The following is a 19328-nucleotide window of genomic DNA, read 5'->3' as shown; positions in this document are numbered from 1 at the left end:
AAGCATCACTGCTGTAAAGTCTGGGTTGAGGCCTTTCTTGATATTACCTTGAATGTGGAAAAACGATTACTTTGAACTTTTCGAACAGCATATACATAGAAAACCATTCCTTCCGCTTTTACTGATTGTTATTGGGAAGTGAATCCTGAGTATGCTAATGCTCATCACTCCTAACGTCCCTTTGCAGGTCTATACTGGTGTCATTTCTTGTGTGCACAATACACCCATGTGTGCAGGGCCTCTACTGGTGTCAGTCCTAGTCCGCATGGTGCGTTCATGGGCGCAGGTCCTATGTTGGTGCACAGCCCAGTTGGCACAATGCACCCATGTGTGCAGACCACATACTGGTGACAGTCCTAGTGTGCATGATACACCCATGTGTGCAGACCACATACTGGTGACAGTCCTAGTGTGCATGATACACCCATGTGTGCAGACCACATACTGGTGACAGTCCTCGTGTGCATGATACACCCATTTGTGCAGGTCCTATGTTGATGCACGCCCAGTCTGAATGATACACCCATGGGAGTAGGTCCAAGATTGATGTCACCCCTGGATACATGATACATGATAGCATGATACGCCCATGTTCCTATGTTGATGCAACTTCGGTGTTCATGATACACCCATGTGTGCAGGTCCTATGTTGGTGCACACCCCAGTTGGCACGATACACCCATGTGTGCAGGTCCTATACTGGTGTCAACCCCAGCACACAGAATACATATAGTGGTACCATCTCTTGTTTGCATGATACGCCCATGTGAGTAGGTCCAATATTGGTGTCACCCCTTTTGACACGATACACTCATGTGTGCAGGTCCTATGTTGGTGCACACCTCAGTTGGCACAATACGTCCTTGTGTGCAGGTCCTATACTGGTGTCAACCCCAGCACATAGAATACATATAGTGGTACCATCTCTTGTTTGCATCATATGCCAATGTGTGCAGGTCCGGTGTTGGTGCACACCCCAGTTGGCACAATACGTCCATGTGTGCAGGATGCACACTCATGCCACCCCTTCTGTGCACGATACTCCCATTTGTGCATGTACTATACTAGTGCCACCCGAAGTGAGCATGGTACATTCTGGAAGGTCCTATGTTGTGGTGGTCCTCTGACGGTGTCACTCTTATTGCCCACGATACGTCCGTATGTGACTGACTCATACTGGTGCCCACGATCCCAAATATGCATAATACTTCCATATTTAAGTCATGTACTGTACGCCCATGTGTGCAATTCTTGTTTTGATGTCCATCACCACTTGTATACATTATGCGTCTATGTCTACAGATCCTATACTGGTGCTCACGACTCACGTTATGCCAGACCCAAGACAATATACGACCTAGGTATCAGGTCCTATATACTGGTGTACACCATCCAAGTATGGATTATTGAATGTGCAGGTCCTATTAGGTGCCCATCGTCCCTAGAATGCGTTATATTCCTTTGCGTAAAGGTTCGTTCTGGTGCTTCACACTCTTATGACCGCTCCATGGTCAGACAATAGAGCGTTGTACAGTGTGCGGAAGGCTGATGGTCATACCAAAAGCGGTTAAAATGGAACTTATTGTTACATACCCTAAACAAGGGCTGGTCGGAGTGCAGTTAGTATATATCTATGTTAAACTGCAGCATGATATCTTCGTGGGCTAACGCTATATAACCAGCACTATCTTTAACAAGTGCAAGCAGTACACGTACATGTGCATTCGCGTCGTTATATTAGTGTAAAAAGTATTCCACGTGACGTTAACACCCATTTCACCCCACCTCTAATGAACCACTGTTTCCGGTCCACCATCCCCTGATGCACCACTGTTTCCGGTCCACCAATCCCTGATGCACCACTGTTTCCGGTCAACAATCCCCTGGTGGACCAATGTTTCCGGTCCACCATCCCCTGATGCACCACTGTTTCCTGTCCACCATCCCCTGATGCACCACTGCTTCCGGTCCACCATCCCATGATGCACCACTGTTTCCGGTCCACCATCCCATGATGCACCACTGTTTCCGGTCCACCATCCCCTGATGTACCACTGTTTCCGGTCCACCATCCCCTGATGCACCACTGTATCCGGTCCACCATCCCCTGATGCACCACTGTTTCCGGTCCACCATCCCCTGATGCACCACTGTTTCCGGTCCACCATCCCCTGGTGCACCACTGTTTCCGGTCCACCATCCCCTGATGCACCACTGTATCCGGTCCACCATCCCCTGATGCACCACTGTTTACGTTCCACCATCCCCTGATGTACCACTGTTTCTGGTCCACCATCCCCTGATACATCACTGTTTCCGGTCCACCATCCCCTGATACACCACTGTTTCCTGTCCACAATACCCTGAATGCACAAATGTTTCCGGTTCACCATCCCCTGAATGCACAAATGTTTCCGGTCCACCATCCCCTGATGCACCACTGTTTCCGGTCCACCATCCCATGGTGCACCACTGTTTCCGGTCCACCATCCCCTGATGCACCACTGTTTCCTGCCCACAATACCCTGAGTGCACAAATGTTTCCGGTCCACCATCCCCTGATACACCACTGTTTCCTGTCCACAATACCCTGAATGCACAAATGTATCCGGTTCACCATCCCCTGATGCACCAATGTTTCCGGTCGACCATCCCCTGATGCACCACTGTTTCCGGCCCACCATCCCCTGGTGCACCATTGTTTCCGGTCCACCATACCCTGAATGCATAATGCGCCCTTCTGTGCAGCTCCAATAGTACTGCCCACCAACCGTAGTGTGCAGTATAAACAACGTATAGTCCTACACCGCATACACATCTGGGAAGAGGTCCTGTAGTGTTGCTCAACCCTCCGCGTGTGCAGTATACGTCTCTTTGTACTTGGTCTATACTCCCGACACTAAAATCCTATAATACTTTGTGAAGTTATAACTATATATGCTGTTATCTCCCATATTAAACTGCAGTCTGTAAGGTCTTATACTGTCGACACTCACCCCTTGTCTGCAGTATACACCTTTATATACTGTTATCCCCTAACCATAAACTGCAGCCTGTACAGGTCCTATACTGTCGACACCCACCCCTTGTCTGCAGTATACACCTTTATATACTGTTATCCCCTAACCATAAACTGCAGCCTGTACAGGTCCTATACTGTCGACACCCACCCCTTGTGTGCAGTATACACCTCTATATACTGTTATACCCTAACAATAAACTGCAGTCTGTATAGGTCCTATACTGTCGACACCCACCCCTTGTGTGCAGTATACACCTCTATATTCTGTTATACCCCCCAATCATAAACTGCAGTATGTATAGGTCCTATACTGTTGACACCCACCCCTTGTGCGCAGTATACACCTCTATATACTGTTATCCCCTAACCATAAACTGCAGTCTGTATAGGTCCTATACTGTCGACACCCAACCCTTGTGTGCAGTATACACCTCTATATACTGTTATCCGCTAACCATAAACTGCAGTCTGTATAGGTCCTATACTGTTGACACCCACCCCTTGTGTGCAGTATACACCTCTATATACTGTTATCTCCTAACCATAAATTGCAGTCTGTACAGGTCCTATACTGTCGACACCCACCCCTTGTGTGCAGTTTACACCTCTATATACTGTTATCCCCTAACCCATAAGCTGCAGTCTGTATAGGTCCTATATTGTTGACACCCACCCCTTGTGTGCAGTATACACTTCTATATACTGTTATCCCCTAACCATAAACTGCAGTCTGTATAGGTCCTATACTGTTGACACCCACCCTTGTGTGCAGTATACACCTCTATATAATGTTATCTCCTAACCATAAACTGCAGTCTGTATAGGTCCTATACTGTCGACACCCACCCCTTGTGTGCAGTATACACCTCTATATACTGTTATACCCTAACAATAAACTGCAGTCTGTACAGGTCCTATACTGCTGACACCCACCCCTTGTGTGCAGTATACACCTCTATATTCTGTTATCCCCCCCAATCATAAACTGCAGTCTGTATAGGTCCTTTACTGTTGACACCCAGCACTTGTGTGCAGTATACACCTCTATATACTGTTATCCCCTAACCATAAACTACAGTCTGTATAGGTCCTATACTGTCGACACCCACCCCTTGTGTGCAGTATACACCTCTATATACTGTTATCCCTAACCATAAACTGCAGTCTGTATAGGTCCTATACTGTTGACACTCCACCCTTGTGTGCAGTATACACCTCTATATACTGTTTCCCTAACTGCATATACTGCAGTCTACCCCGCAGTATGTATCTATATACTGTTATCCGCTAACCATAAACTGCAGTCTGTATAGGTCCTATACTGTTGACACCCACCCCTTGTGTGCAGTATACACCTCTATATACTGTTATCCCCTAACCATAAACTGCAGTATGTATAGGCCCTATACTGCTGACACCCACACCTTGTGTGTATACCTCTATACAATGTTGACCCTAACCCTGCAGTCTGTATAGGTCCTATACTGTTGACACCCAGCCCTCGTGTGCAGTATACACCTTTATATACTGTTATCCCCTAACCATAAACTGTAGTATGTACAGGTCTTATACTGTCGACACTCACCCCTTGTGTGCAGTATACACCTCTATATACTGTTATCCCCTAACCATAAACTGCAGTCTGTATAGGTCCTATACTGTCGACACCCACCCCTTGTGTGCAGTATACACCTCTATATACTGTTATACCCCTAACAATAAACTGCAGTCTGTATAGGTCCTATACTGTCGACACCCACCCCTTGTGTGCAGTATACACCTCTATATACTGTTATCCCCTAACCATAAACTGCAGTATGTATAGGCCCTATACTGCTGACACCCACACCTTGTGTGCAGTATACACCTCTATACAATGTTATCCCCTAACCATAAACTGCAGTCTGTATAGGTCCTATACTGTCGACACCCAGCCCTCGTGTGCAGTATACACCTTTATATACTGTTATCCCCTAACCATAAACTGTAGTATGTACAGGTCTTATACTGTCGACACTCACCCCTTGTGTGCAGTATACACCTCTATATACTGTTATCCCCTAACCATAAACTGCAGTCTGTATAGGTCCTATACTGCTGACAGCCACCCCTAGTGTGCAGTTTGTATATCACTGTCTATTGTCTCATACTGTTTTTCCTCATGTGCATATTCCCATCACTGTTTATGTACTATCCTACTGATTGACATCAATGGTGTGCAGTAGTCGCTTCTGGATATTTGTATGCATTGTGCATCTGTACGTACAGTTCCAATACCTGTCTTCACCACTCCTAGCGAACAATATAAGACCTGTGTCAAATGATATATTGCTGCTAACAATCCCTAGTGTGTGCCGTACACCACCATGATCAGGCCTTATACTGGTACTACCAATCGCTAGAGTGCAGTATTCGAACTATGTTCAGGCCCAGTGCTTTTCTTCACCAGCCCTAGCGTTCAGTTTACAACCCTGCGTGGAAGACCTATGCTGCTACTCATTCCTAATCAGCCCTATACTTGTTCACCTCACTTACGTGCAACATGCCCCTCTGTGTAATGGTTCAGTGAACAACAACCGAGTACACAAATCCCACGTGAAAACTGCCTCTAGTCACTGCCAACAATCACTTGTCTGCAATAGACACCTCTGTGTTCAAGTCCTATGCTGTTGGTTACCTTCCCTTGTCTGCAATAGACGCCTCTGTGTACAAGTCCTATGCTGTTGGTCACCTTCCCTTGTCTGCAGTAGACACCTCTGTGTACATGTACTATGCTGTTTGTCACCTTCCCTTTTCTGCAATAAACGCCTCTGTGTACACGTACTATGCTGTTGGTCCCCTTCCCTTGTCTGCTGTTACACGTACTATGCTGTTGTTCACCTTCCCTTGTCTGCAATGGACACCTCTGTGTACACGTACTATGCTGTTGGTCTCCTTCCTTTGTCTGCTGTTACACGTACTATGGTGTTGGTCACCTTCCCTTGTGTGCAGTAGACACCTCTGTGTACAAGTCCTATGCTGTTGGTCACCTTCCCTTGTGTGCAGTATACACCTCTGTGTACATGTCCTATGCTGTTGGTCACCTTCCCTTGTCTGCAATAAACGCCTCTGTGTACACGTACTATGCTGTTGGTCCCCTTCCCTTGTCTGCTGTTACACGTACTATGCTGTTGTTCACCTTCCCTTGTCTGCAATGGACACCTCTGTGTACACGTACTATGCTGTTGGTCTCCTTCCTTTGTCTGCTGTTACACGTACTATGGTGTTGGTCACCTTCCCTTGTGTGCAGTAGACACCTCTGTGTACAAGTCCTATGCTGTTGGTCACCTTCCCTTGTGTGCAGTATACACCTCTGTGTACATGTCCTATGCTGTTGGTCACCTTCCCTTATTTGCAATAGACGCCTCTGTGTACACGTACTATGCTGTTGGTCACCTTCCCTTGTGTGCAATAGACACCTCTGTGTACATGTACTATGCTGTTTGTCACCTTCCCTTGTCTACAATAGACACCTCTGTGTACAAGTCCTATGCTGTTGTTCACCTTCCCTTGTCTGCAATAAACGCCTCTGTGTACACGTACTATGCTGTTGGTCCCCTTCCCTTGTCTGCTGTTACACGTACTATGCTGTTGGTCCCCTTCCCTTGTGTGCAATAGACACCTCTGTGTACAAGTCCTATGCTGTTGGTCACCTTCCCTTGTGTGCAATAGACACCTCTGTGTACACGTACCATGCTGTTGGTCACCTTCCCTTGTGTGCAATAGACACCTCTATGTACAAGTCCTATGCTGTTGGTCACCTTCCCTTGTGTGCAATAGACGCCTCTGTGTACACGTATTTATGCTGTTGGTCACCTTCCCTTGTGTGCAATAGACACCTCTATGTACAAGTCTTATGCTGTTGTTCACCTTTCTTTGTCTGCAATAGACACCTCTGTGTACAAGGTCTATGCTGTTGGTCACTTTCCCTTGTGTGTAATAGACACCTCTGTGTACACGTACTATGCTGTTGGTCACCTTCCCTTGTGTAAATGTGGCATACTGTGTAGACACACCTGTTTCGTACACTGTTGGCCAGCCCTGTGTACACTATCCCGCTGTATACAGGTTATAGATTGTTGTTCACCTCCTAGTATGTAGTAAACCCCGTTTACCCAAGTATATACTCACCACCTTAGTATTATTTTATACCTCACTGTACCAGTCCTATGTATCTGTCAACCATCATTAGTGTGCAATATATACATCTGTGTACAGGTTCAATGCTTCTGTCAACCAGCCTTCTTGGGTAGTGTATACCGCCATGCACAGATCTAGTGCTTCTGTTAACCAATCTTCGTGGGCAGTGTATGCCTCTGTGTACAGGTCCAGTGCTTCTGTCAACCAGCCTTACGAGGCAGTGTATACCTCCAGATACAGGTCCAATGTATCTGTCAACCAATCTTTTTGTCATTGAGGCATATGCCATTTGTATGCCTCTGTTTACAGGGCCAGTTTCTTCTGTCAACCAGTCTTAGCTGACAGTGTATGGTTCTATGCACAGGTTCAGTGTTTCTGTCAACCAGCCTTAGTGGGCAATGTATACATTTCCTCTATGCACAGGTCCAGTACCTTTGTCAACCAGACAAAGTGGGCAGTGTATACCTCTCCTCTTGTACAGGTCCAGTGCTTCTGTCAACCAGACAAAGTGGGCAGTGTATGCCTCCATGCACAGGTCCAGTGCTTCTGTCAACCAAACATAGTGGGCCGTGTACGCCTCTTATGTATACATGTACAGGTCCTATGGCTCGATCCACCCTGTGCATGTCCGTTCGCGTTGCTCATCGCCTGTACACTCTCACACAATCGTCTTTTCGATTACTGGTTAAGAGATAGTTAAATAACGAAGTTGTTGCTCTCAGTCAGCGGGAGATCAGACTTACTTCCGCGTGTACGTGGGTACATATGTTTTCTATTGCCGGTTTCACAATGCTTGCCGGTTACATAACATGATATCAAGCCGCAGTTTGACATGGGCAACCCACTTTCTATACATACCACAGCCGACTAGTCCTTTTGTTAGCCCATTAATGTGGAGTGACAACAAGTACTATCTTTTAACGACTTTTAGTGAGACGCGGTCAGGTATCCAACCACTGTCCTTCCCCCCTCCGTTATTTACTAAGCCACGGAAGCATTCCTTGGTACCTTGAGTAAACCATTTTCTTTTTCTGCTGTAGCCTGCAAATATGGAAAACAAGTTGGGTATATTATCATAATGTTATTGCTAACTATTTTGGCGATGGACAAAATATATTCAGGCGAACGTATTCTGTATTTGACACTTCATTTACATTAAAATAGGTTGTGAAACGTGTATTGAAACATGCTTTACATCATTAAGCGTTTTTTTGTGATTTAACGTCTTCGAAATGATGAAGTTTTGATATGACATTAAGATTTGTATTGTATAATTAAACTGTACTTTGAACGCATATACAAATGATGTATGCTTGTATTTTCAGTTTAACCTTAATCAGTTTTAGATGTCATTGAGTACCAACCAAGCTGACATATTCCAGTCCAAAGTTCATTTACCTTACGAGACATTCATTTCAGCAGTATGCAGATCAAAACATATGTTAACATATTTATAACGCTGGTGAATACTGCCAACACTTAGCACTGTTTCCAAAAATACCCTTTTCAGAGCCAATTCCGGCTGAAAGGTCTATCGATGACTTTATGTATTAAATTTATGAGTGTTATTTTCTGAAAGAGGCGGGTCACGTGGTATGATCGATAACATGTAGATTTTGCATGTAGACGTGTCGTGTAGTCAAGTGCATAAACATGGTTGCGATAACACCACACTTTCTCAGGAGGAAGTACGTCAAAAGACGACAATCGTGTTATTGACCCAGTAGCAGTGATTGTGACATCAAACAATGGAGGTGTTCAACTCAGGTATTGGGAGACAACACTGAAAGAAATTGACAACCATTTATACCAAATTAACACTCAAACGAGAAAAGTTCGATTTTTGGGAAAATGTTCTTTTTTATATGCACACTTTTCCAACCACGGTTACATTTCCGTGTAAGCGCAGTAAAGACAGTACTTATAGGATATATATAACCGAGACTGGTCTAGGTATTAGGGTTAATAAGAGCAATCTTGTGTTCTCGTTATAGAGCTGAGCCTTTGTATTTATGGGATCAAACATTTCGGAACGAAGTAATTTACAACAATCCGCCATAAAAGACCGATCGAATACTGATTTTTCTAGGAAATGGATTGGACGTTTCCAATGAAGAAAGAATGCCACAGTGTGGACACCTGCGCATATGCCCTGGTAGTCTTCATTGCCAAGCATCGGCTAATGGATAAAAATCGAAAGAATGACCTTTCCATCATCTTATTCTTGAAGAATCTGCTTATTAATTTCGATTATAACATTCTCAAAGTTAAGATAGTATATATATAACCGAATTGATTTTCTGTTAATTTTCTGAAATTGTTAATTTTTCAAACCATTTATCAACATAGATGACATTGAATTTAAGCACTCCTGTTTAAACCAGCAAATGTATACTTTTCAACATTGTTAGCGAAAGACATTTCGATAACAACAGTTTCTGAGATATACGAATTCTATCAACCGTTCCTCGTGTATGTCCAATTTGAATATGGGACGCTAATCCATACTGTTACCAGCGCAACCAAGGAAACATCATCAGCAGGTTCATGATGCTGGAATTACTACTGCATCTAAACACATCATTATCAGTACTCATTCATAGGCATGCGTGTTTCATGGTTCAAACCTTATCTGCAAATAACCATCAAGATCGAATGATAGAAGAATTTCGTGTTTTATTTCACACGAAATGTAATAAACATGTATAGCAATGTGGGCAGTTCATCATGGCGGACAGGAACAATCAATCAAGTGAAATAAACCCTGGTACTTGTGGAAGTTATCATGGTAATAGCTTGGCCAGGTGGACCGCCGTTCTGTCCAGGGTCATCATCTCCTAGCCATTGATCAGGAAACAGCGCGTCTGGACAAAAGGTTTACGATTGACCTTGTTCGGACGGGGTTTGTCTTGAAGCAAGATGTGCGAGGCTGTATAGGGTATACCACCCGTTCTTTGTTTGCTGGCCAAACTGACGTCCCACCAACATCACGATCACACTGTATCACAAACAGAGTTAAACGTAAAGGTGGTCGGCTTGAGAAATTGATAAATATGCAAACCGGAAACCTGCCCACCATGTTTACTATTTACCGCTGATACACCGCTAATATAGTCACTAATCAATTGAATGGGATTAATCTCGAAATCTGCAAGAATGAGATTAACTCAGCAACACGAACATCAAAATATGACATTAAAATGGATGTTCGATAATGGCATATGGGGACTTCACTGGCACATGCCCCCTCACATTCATCCTTTATTAAAATTGACATGAACTAACAAAAAATAAATTTTCGACAGCACGTTTCATCATCAGGGGGCCATGGGGTAGCCTAGTGGTTAAAGTGTTGGCCCGTCACGCCGAAGACCCGGTTTCGAATCCCTACATGGGTACAATGTGCGCCATCGTCGTCGCCATCATTATCACCACCACCACTATCATCATCATCATAACCATCATCATCATCCTAAACTAGCTATTCGTCGTTGTCGTCGTCAACATCATCATCATTAGATGTTAAAGATAATGCAGCGATTAGTATTTCCAGCGAGGAAAGAATATTCTAAACGCTTGATACCGTGGGGTTACATAATAATACCAATATCTTATCAATATCTTTCAGTTGGTATTAACTTGATTCTTAGGTAGCTTGTATAGAATATTAGTTTTGTAAATAAGTACAGTATTCAAATCCACGACGTGTGAACTGATGAGGTCCGTTATGGAATTCAATCAAGACGTCCATGACAGCATGCAGACTGTAATAGTCATTCATATATGGTCTATGTAACTATAAACTGGCCACAAGGGAACACTTCACACAGCCCATTATGAGTAGGCCCTGTCGTGATATCGCTTTAATATAATCAGGAGAAGCATAAATCCTCACTCTCTAACTCACTTTATTATTATACACACATTAGACCTCGATCATGGGTTACTTGGAAACCTAGTCTGCACTTAATTCCTATTGGAGTAACTCAACTTTAGATTATTTAGAAACATGTCTTTACTTAAAAGATAGTGAAACAAGCCGTGCATGATAGTTATAATGATAAAGTCTTATCATGCAAATCGAAACGTTTGAATCAAAGTGCTCAATATCAAAGAAAACCGCAACATGTCATTCTTGAAGCGATGTCCATCTCATCATTCACTACAGTTACCACAATCACTTCATGGCAAATTATCTTTTACCGAATTCTCACGCTGTTTGTATGATGGGCGTTTATTGATTGAGTCCTGTCATTTAGTAACAAGACGCTTGAATCTAAGAAATGAATCCATTGTATTCCTCAGACATTGTATACACGAAAACACGCCCCATATGGAATATGAGAGAAAGCGGTCATGCCGAGAACTGGTATTTTCAGCTCCATTTACTCAAGAATCTGCTCATTTTGCAGTAGCTCGTTACACTGTAGCCCTGGGAGTTGTCTTCTCGAGCTGTATCGTTGAATGAACTGTACTTAGTTTGAACAAAAGGCATATCAGGACCAAAGCACATAATTGATATATCAGGCATTGTGGTGCCAGCGCCCGTAGAGACACGAACCGGGATATTGTTTTCTGTACATTAGATATTGGCGTTTTCTAAGAGTGAAGGAGAACGGGGCTGAGGTCAGAATATGTTTGTGTGAGTTGTGTAACGCCACACTGAGTTGCGTTCTCGCTAAATGACGGCGAGCTATAAATAATCGAGACAGGCCAGATATATCTGTTATGTCTGTAGCTTTCCGTAGGACAATAAACGCAAAAATACATTTCCATCATCATGAGAAATGTAATAGATATCAATACGGAGATATCCAAGATATACAAGTGCCATTGAATGTAAGGTGGACTTTGTATGTTTCCTCTTTCCATAATAGGCATTGTATGTGTCCTCTTTCCATAATAGGCTTTGTATGTGTCCTCTCTCCATAATAGGCTTTGTATGTTTCCTCTCTTCATAATAGGCTTTGTATGTTTCCTCTTTCCATAATAGCTAAGCAGTCAGCATTCGGCAATAATTGGGATCTCCACACGTCCATGAGAGTAATACAATCATTACTCATTATTATATGAAAAATAAAACTGACAACACCCTTTAAATATTTCTTACGAAATCTATAATAAAAGCTGTATCTATTGCACGACTCCGATCATATCATAAACACATGTGCGTGAGTCACTTAGTATATCCTGTCCCGCCGTGGCACCAATCACAAACACATGTGCGTGAGTCACTTAGTATATCCTGTCCCACCGTGGCACCAATCACAAACACATGTGCATGAGTCACTTAGTATATCCTGTCCCACCGTGGCACCAATCTCTAACACATGTGCATGAGTCACTTAGTATATCCTGTCCCACCGTGGCACCAATCATAAACACATGTGCATGAGTCACTTAGTATATCCTGTCCCACCGTGGCACCAATCACAAACACATGTGCATGAGTCACTTAGTATATCCTGTCCCACCGTGGCACCAATCTCAAACACATGTGCGAGAGTCACTTAGTATATGCTGTCCCACCGTGGCACCAATCACAAACACATGTGCATGAGTCACTTAGTATATCCTGTCCCACCGTGGCACCAATCACAAACACATGTGCATGAGTCACTTAGTATATCCTGTCCCACCGTGGCACTAATCACAAACACATTGTGCGAGAGTCACTAAGTATATCCTGTCCCACCGTGGCACCAATCACAAACACATGTGCGAGAGTCACTTAGTATATCCTGTCCCACCGTGGCACCAATCACAAACACATGTGCATGAGTCACTTAGTATATCCTGTCCCACCGTGGCACCAATCACAAACACATATGCGAGAGTCACTTAGTATATCCTGTCCCACCGTGGCACCAATCACAAACACATGTGCGAGAGTCACTTAGCATATCCTGTCCCACCGTGGCACCAATCACAAACACATATGCGAGAGTCACTTAGTATATCCTGTCCCACCGTGGCACCAATCACAAACACATGTGCGAGAGTCACTTAGCATATCCTGTCCCACCGTGGCACCAATCACAAACACATGTGCGAGAGTCACTTAGTATATCCTGTCCCATCGTGGCACCAATCACAAACACATGTGCGAGAGTCACTTAGCATATCCTGTCCCACCGTGGCACCAATCACAAACACATGTGCGAGAGTCACTTAGTATATCCTGTCCCATCGTGGCACCAATCACAAACACATGTGCGAGAGTCACTTAGCATATCCTGTCCCACCGTGGCACCAATCACAAACACATGTGCGAGAGTCACTTAGTATATCCTGTCCCACCGTGGCACCAATCACAAACACATGTGCATGAGTCACTTAGTATATGCTGTCCCACCGTGGCACCAATCACAAACACATGCAATGACAAGTCAAGTGTTCACAGAATAACACGTGAATATATGATACAAGTAAAAGAGGTAATTGCATTGGACATGATTTTGGGAAATGGCATCCACACAGAACCATTTGAAAGCGTTGCAGGGGATTGAATGTTGTAACCTCGATCGTATAGCTGTTCATCAAGAGTCATTCGATACTGTAGAAAATATTCCATACAGAGCATGCTCGATTTTACGTCAACAAATATAGGCATCAAAACCTTGACGTGAAACATAAAAGGTTTTGACATAAGTCAACATTTACGTTAGTTGAAGCAATTCCTACGAGTGTTTGAGAATCCTAGCGGTATACATTCCACTTGTCACAAATGCTTTCTGAAAATGTGAAGAAAGCTTCGTGAACGCCGAGAGCAGTGAAGGAACGTCCAAGTCATCTTGCAACAAGCACAGTTTCTAAGAAACCTTTTTCTAACAATGAATCTTCACTATATTTTGTACCCTTGGTTCACTCTCTAGACTTATGAGAAGTATAAGTGGATTATTATAGATTCTGCCTATAGAAATACATAAAGGAGACTATTATGTCATTAGACTGGCCCACAGCTGACGGCGTATGTTGTCATGCCTTACGAAGAACGTTTCCGCTGATAACAGTTTTTTCTCGCCAGATTTATTTGCAGCAAATACAAACATATTAACACAATGATGCAACTCATAATTTTCGTCATCAATATTCATAACCATTCAATGCAAAAACTCCATAACCGATAACAAAATAACCGATAAACAATATGCCCATTCCAAATATCACTCATATGCTAAATACCTAAAGGTTCTAGTCTTCGACAGCTGGCAACTTAGGCAGTAACTGAGTTCGTTAAAACAGCACTCGTCTGGCAGATCCATTTTCATGCTATGTATCAATTTACCTATACGTGATCACATCAAAAATACCTGAGACAAAGGCGATGCGAATTACACAGTCAAGAGCTAGTCTGAAATGCTTCAGTGGACCACAGATCCTTATAAAAACCTTGTTATTCAGTTTCATCAATGCCCCTGAACAACCGATACACACTATTATTATATTCATTCGTGTTCAACGTCACCGAGACTGTTAACAAAAGGACTATAAAGTTCATGAAGCAGTGAAACGGATACAGTTGAACAGAACATGTCGTTCATGACAAAGACGCTTTATGCATGCAAGTATGTTGAACGCCTCTTCTACATGTTGTCAGAACCTGTTGCAAGTAACGTCCCGGCTAAAGTATATATATTGGCAAACGGACGGTGTAAAGATGAAACAGTAATGACAGGTCCTCGTTGGATATAGCTGCTAATTCCCCAGGGACAATTCATCAACAGAACGCCTGTTGGATCTCGAGGAAGGAACACTAAACAAGGTGGACGTAGTCAATATTGACTAGCAAGCCTATCTCGGAGGATCGGTGATCTAGAGAAATCAAGACTTAAAGTACAAAACCCTATTCTCTTGTTTCTGTCGGTGGACCAGGAGATAGAATAAGCATGCGATCGTCGATGTCATAATTATGAATGTGTGTGAGAGAGAGAGAGAGAGAGAGAGAGAGAGAGAGAGAGAGAGAGAGAGAGAGAGAGAGAGAGAGAGAGAGAGAGAGAGAGAGAGAGAGAGAGAGAGAGAGAGAGAGAGAGAGAGATGTACATAGTATGGAAACGAGTTTGCTAACAATGTTCCGCAAAATAAACGTATTTCAAATATTTCACAGAGTTGTTGATGATAATAATATCTGTGGATGTACAAGGACTTTGAATGGAGACGTAATGCCCACATGATGACTTTGGACATATTTGCATACGAGACCATACGACCTACAGTACAACATAGTACATATTATAGTTGTTGAGTTACCAGATGTGTACATAGTATGGATCGAAGAAACGAGTTTGCTAACAATGTTTCTCAGAATAAACATATTTCAAATATTTCACAAAGTTGTTAATGATATTAATATCTACGGATGTACAGAGACTTTGAATGGAGACGTAGTGTCCACTTAATTATGAATGTTCGACTGGGAAAACCTAAACGGTCGTAACGTAAATCAATTTCTGGATTTTCAGAACTGAATGCAGATAATCCTGATGCGTTATGCTAAGCTTATGAAGCAAAGGATGTAGATTTGGATGCTGTATAGTTTGACCTAATCCATGCAGCCCGAGTTGGCTATAGATTCAATACGACACTGAATCAGTAGTCATTCGTGCCTTGATCGGTTTGCCTTATTCTCAAGCATCTTAGATATAAATATATTAGTTAATTACAAATAGCCATTTACATAGTGTAAGATCCGATATAATGAGGCATGCTGATAGTGTAAACTCACCACTCCAAAAAATATCATACTCAATGCAACACTAGATATGCAAGAATTGCATCTGATCAATGTAACCATTATCATTCTGTATGTTTAGTGTAACTATTATCATTGTATCTAATGTAACATTATCATTGTATGTGATTGGTGTAATCATTCTTAGTGTATCTGATGAATGTAACTATTTCCATTGTATCTGATTAATGTAAATATTAACCTTGTATAATCATAACTGATTAATGTAACCATTGTCGTTGTATCTGATGAATGTAATATTTCAGTTCATAAATTGTAATTGTATCTGATTAATGCAACAATTATATTCTGATACTGTTGCAACCTGTCTCCGCTACGTATAAAAACTTAAATAGACTGACCGGCCATAGAGAATGTAAAGCGATTTTTGGTGTTTGCTAAAACTGAAACAAGCAAGAAAGGGATATTCGAAGGGTGTGTGTTTGGCATGTGTATCACAGCTCTGTTTTGACCGAATAATGTAATGTTTCAGTGACTGTTTTCAGTCTTGTAGCGTGTTGATAGCGTCTGTAATCTTTGGTAAATCTAATTATAAAGTGTTTACTTTCTTTTACTCGTCAGTTTATGTGCATGTTGAATAAGTGGACGTTCACCGAGAACCTTTGTGATTTGATGACTGCAGCCACTGTTTTTCTAATGAAACTTCCTCCCTGAGACATCAATACGCATTAAAATGCCTTGAAGAAGAGTATTTTACCGTCCGATGTCAATCAACAATGGCATATTTCATCAGAAAAACACATAATGCCAGGATACGATGTTTCTATTGAGTAAATCACAATTTCGAGTGTTTGCATTTCATGTCTAGTCTAAGAAACCTTGCCTTTTACACGTACTACTGATCTTACACATGAACACAGACCAACGTTCCATTATCAGCGCGTCTTGACAGATAATGGGCCATTGATCACTAAATCCATAGTCAATGTCACTAATTTCAAATAGTTTCCATCTCACACTCAACGAAAGCTGTTGACACTCACTTTCACAGAACACATTTAAATACATATATATGGTGAATCAACCCGTATATCAACACTCGGGTTTTAAGTAATGGAGTTTAAAGCACTTGCAATTTCCCTATCGAGGCAAAGACAAGGAGCTTTCACACGAAATGAAGGCTGATGAGGAAATATCGAGAACATCCTAAGGGCTTCAACGTCAGCCTCTACTGTCCGTTATAAAGGATTAGGTTTGCCTTTGAGATGAACAGGAACGGTTAGGGGTCAGGAGGAATCTGGTCGTGTTTGGGAAGCAATGTCTCTGGGCGTGCTGTACTTGTCCATGTGAATTTGGGTCAATGCCCATCCGTTGACACATAATTAGTCCTTAGTGACCTAAGTGTCTTTTGGAATAATATGCCTTAGGCAAAGCAAGTTGGTCTGAGCATTAGAAATGGCGTTAGACCTTGATTTGCTGTTTTAATTTAGACACACTAAGCTCTCAGGCTTGCGTTTGGTTAAATACAATATCATATGATTTGAGTCATATTGCATTTATCACGTGTTATGCCTTGTGAAAACGTTGATGGCATGCGTGTATTTGGACCCATTTTGTCCACTGGAACCACCCTCTCTTAATTTACCTTTCGTCTTATCGAATTATACGAATCGGGATCTTTTCACGTAAAATTATTGCAAAGTCGCAGTGAGGGCATTCTATATCATTTTCTCCAAGTCTTTAGACAAGGGTCCCGTTTACCGCGTGTATGGGTTATCTTGTCTTGAAGATAATCATGTTCGATGCCCCCCTGCGATAATTGCTTTTGTATTGTCTCAGCCTCCACACTGTACACAAGCTAATCGACTATATTAAACCATGATCGTGTAGCCTTAAGCTGCTAGACTATCATCCTAAATAATTGATGAATGACACACCCACATACCCACATGGAAGGGAAATACTAAGGTGTATTGCTATGCTGGCTGCGTTCTTGTCGGTTCATGTGTGGTAACTCGGCTGCCTCAAAAGATCTCCAGGAGACATAAACGTAGGCTAAAATTAAACGCTTTGAAACGGGATATAACCACCAAATGCAAAAGTTACTAAAGACACCCGCCTGGTAACAAGCATTGCAAACTTAAGGTCCAAAAACAGAACTCAGATCACGCATAAAAAAGCATCACCGTTTCCTGTTTTGTGCATTTCAGCCACCTTCTTATGCCTGGCAGTATAATACAGAATAGTATATACACAGAATAGTATTCTCGGTCGTGATGAATTTTCACCATTTGTTATTGCCTTCACATACTGTATTTGGTTTGCATAAAAAGGCGATGTAACCATTTCCACATTAATAAGACATGTCTGCTAAAACAGAGTCTGTTGTACAATTAAATATGGAACAATTGAGTAGATGTAAACACAGCTGGATGAATGTAACATTGTTGATTTATGTTAGTCATTGTATGGGTTTATACTTTCACTTTTACCTATAACACACGCAGGCATAAAATGAGAGAGTGTGAAATGGAGTTAAGAGTTAGCTTCGATGAAAAATGAACAAAGTTTTGAATAGAAAATATTTAAGGCGTTGTAAACGCATTTGATAAAATATACGATATGGATTTTTCAGTTTCGTTTATTTTCAGGACGAAAATCTTCATTATATATTTGCTCTTCATTCAAGTATTACCTTCGTACAAATATAACATATTTTTACCATTATCTTCCTATTGTGAGCCATGGTAAAATGTACTTGGTCATATAACACGTTACATTGTCCTTTATTAAATATGTATGGGTGCATCAAGAGACATAAACTAAAGGACAATTTGTTGCATGGGTTAGTGACAGGTGCGATATGCCCACCTTTAATCTGGTCCCTGTTTAATGGTGATTCATAAACAGATCTTCATTATGGGGAATGGACTCACAACAGCAAAGTTTTAGGTCTCTTGTACTCTGCTTCAGTCCGCTGATTGATGGAGAATGGTGGTGATGACACCTAATAATCCGTCATTAAGAAAGGGGCGTGAAAGAGTAGCGACGAAAGGGACAACTGAATATATACTGAATTTACATACTGAATGTAACAATGAAAACAATATAATTGACAAAGAAAACAATTTGTTTGACATAATAGACTAAGCAGTCAATAGGCTAAATTGCCACTCATACAAGTTATCTGCGTGCACAAGGGAATATGTTCTTCAGTGTAACCAGAACATAAGGCTATTACTGTAACAATGTAAAAGATGATCCCGTCCTCAGCACTGAGGCAGCAGTCCAGAGACTACAACCAATTGGAACTTGCCAAAGTCCTTAAACATTCATACATGAGCATAACAAATTGGGACTCTCTGGTGTATTAGTACTTCTACACATGACTGAGGATAATCTGCGTCTGATTTAAGCAAAACCCATTTATTTCAG

The sequence above is a fragment of the Haliotis rubra genome, unplaced genomic scaffold (assembly GCF_003918875.1).
Source record: "Haliotis rubra isolate DU_JTF1 unplaced genomic scaffold, ASM391887v1 Scf20, whole genome shotgun sequence".
NCBI lineage: Eukaryota > Metazoa > Mollusca > Gastropoda > Lepetellida > Haliotidae > Haliotis > Haliotis rubra.
The sequence above is the reverse complement of the archived record's forward strand: the minus strand, read 5'-3'. Positions refer to the sequence as shown.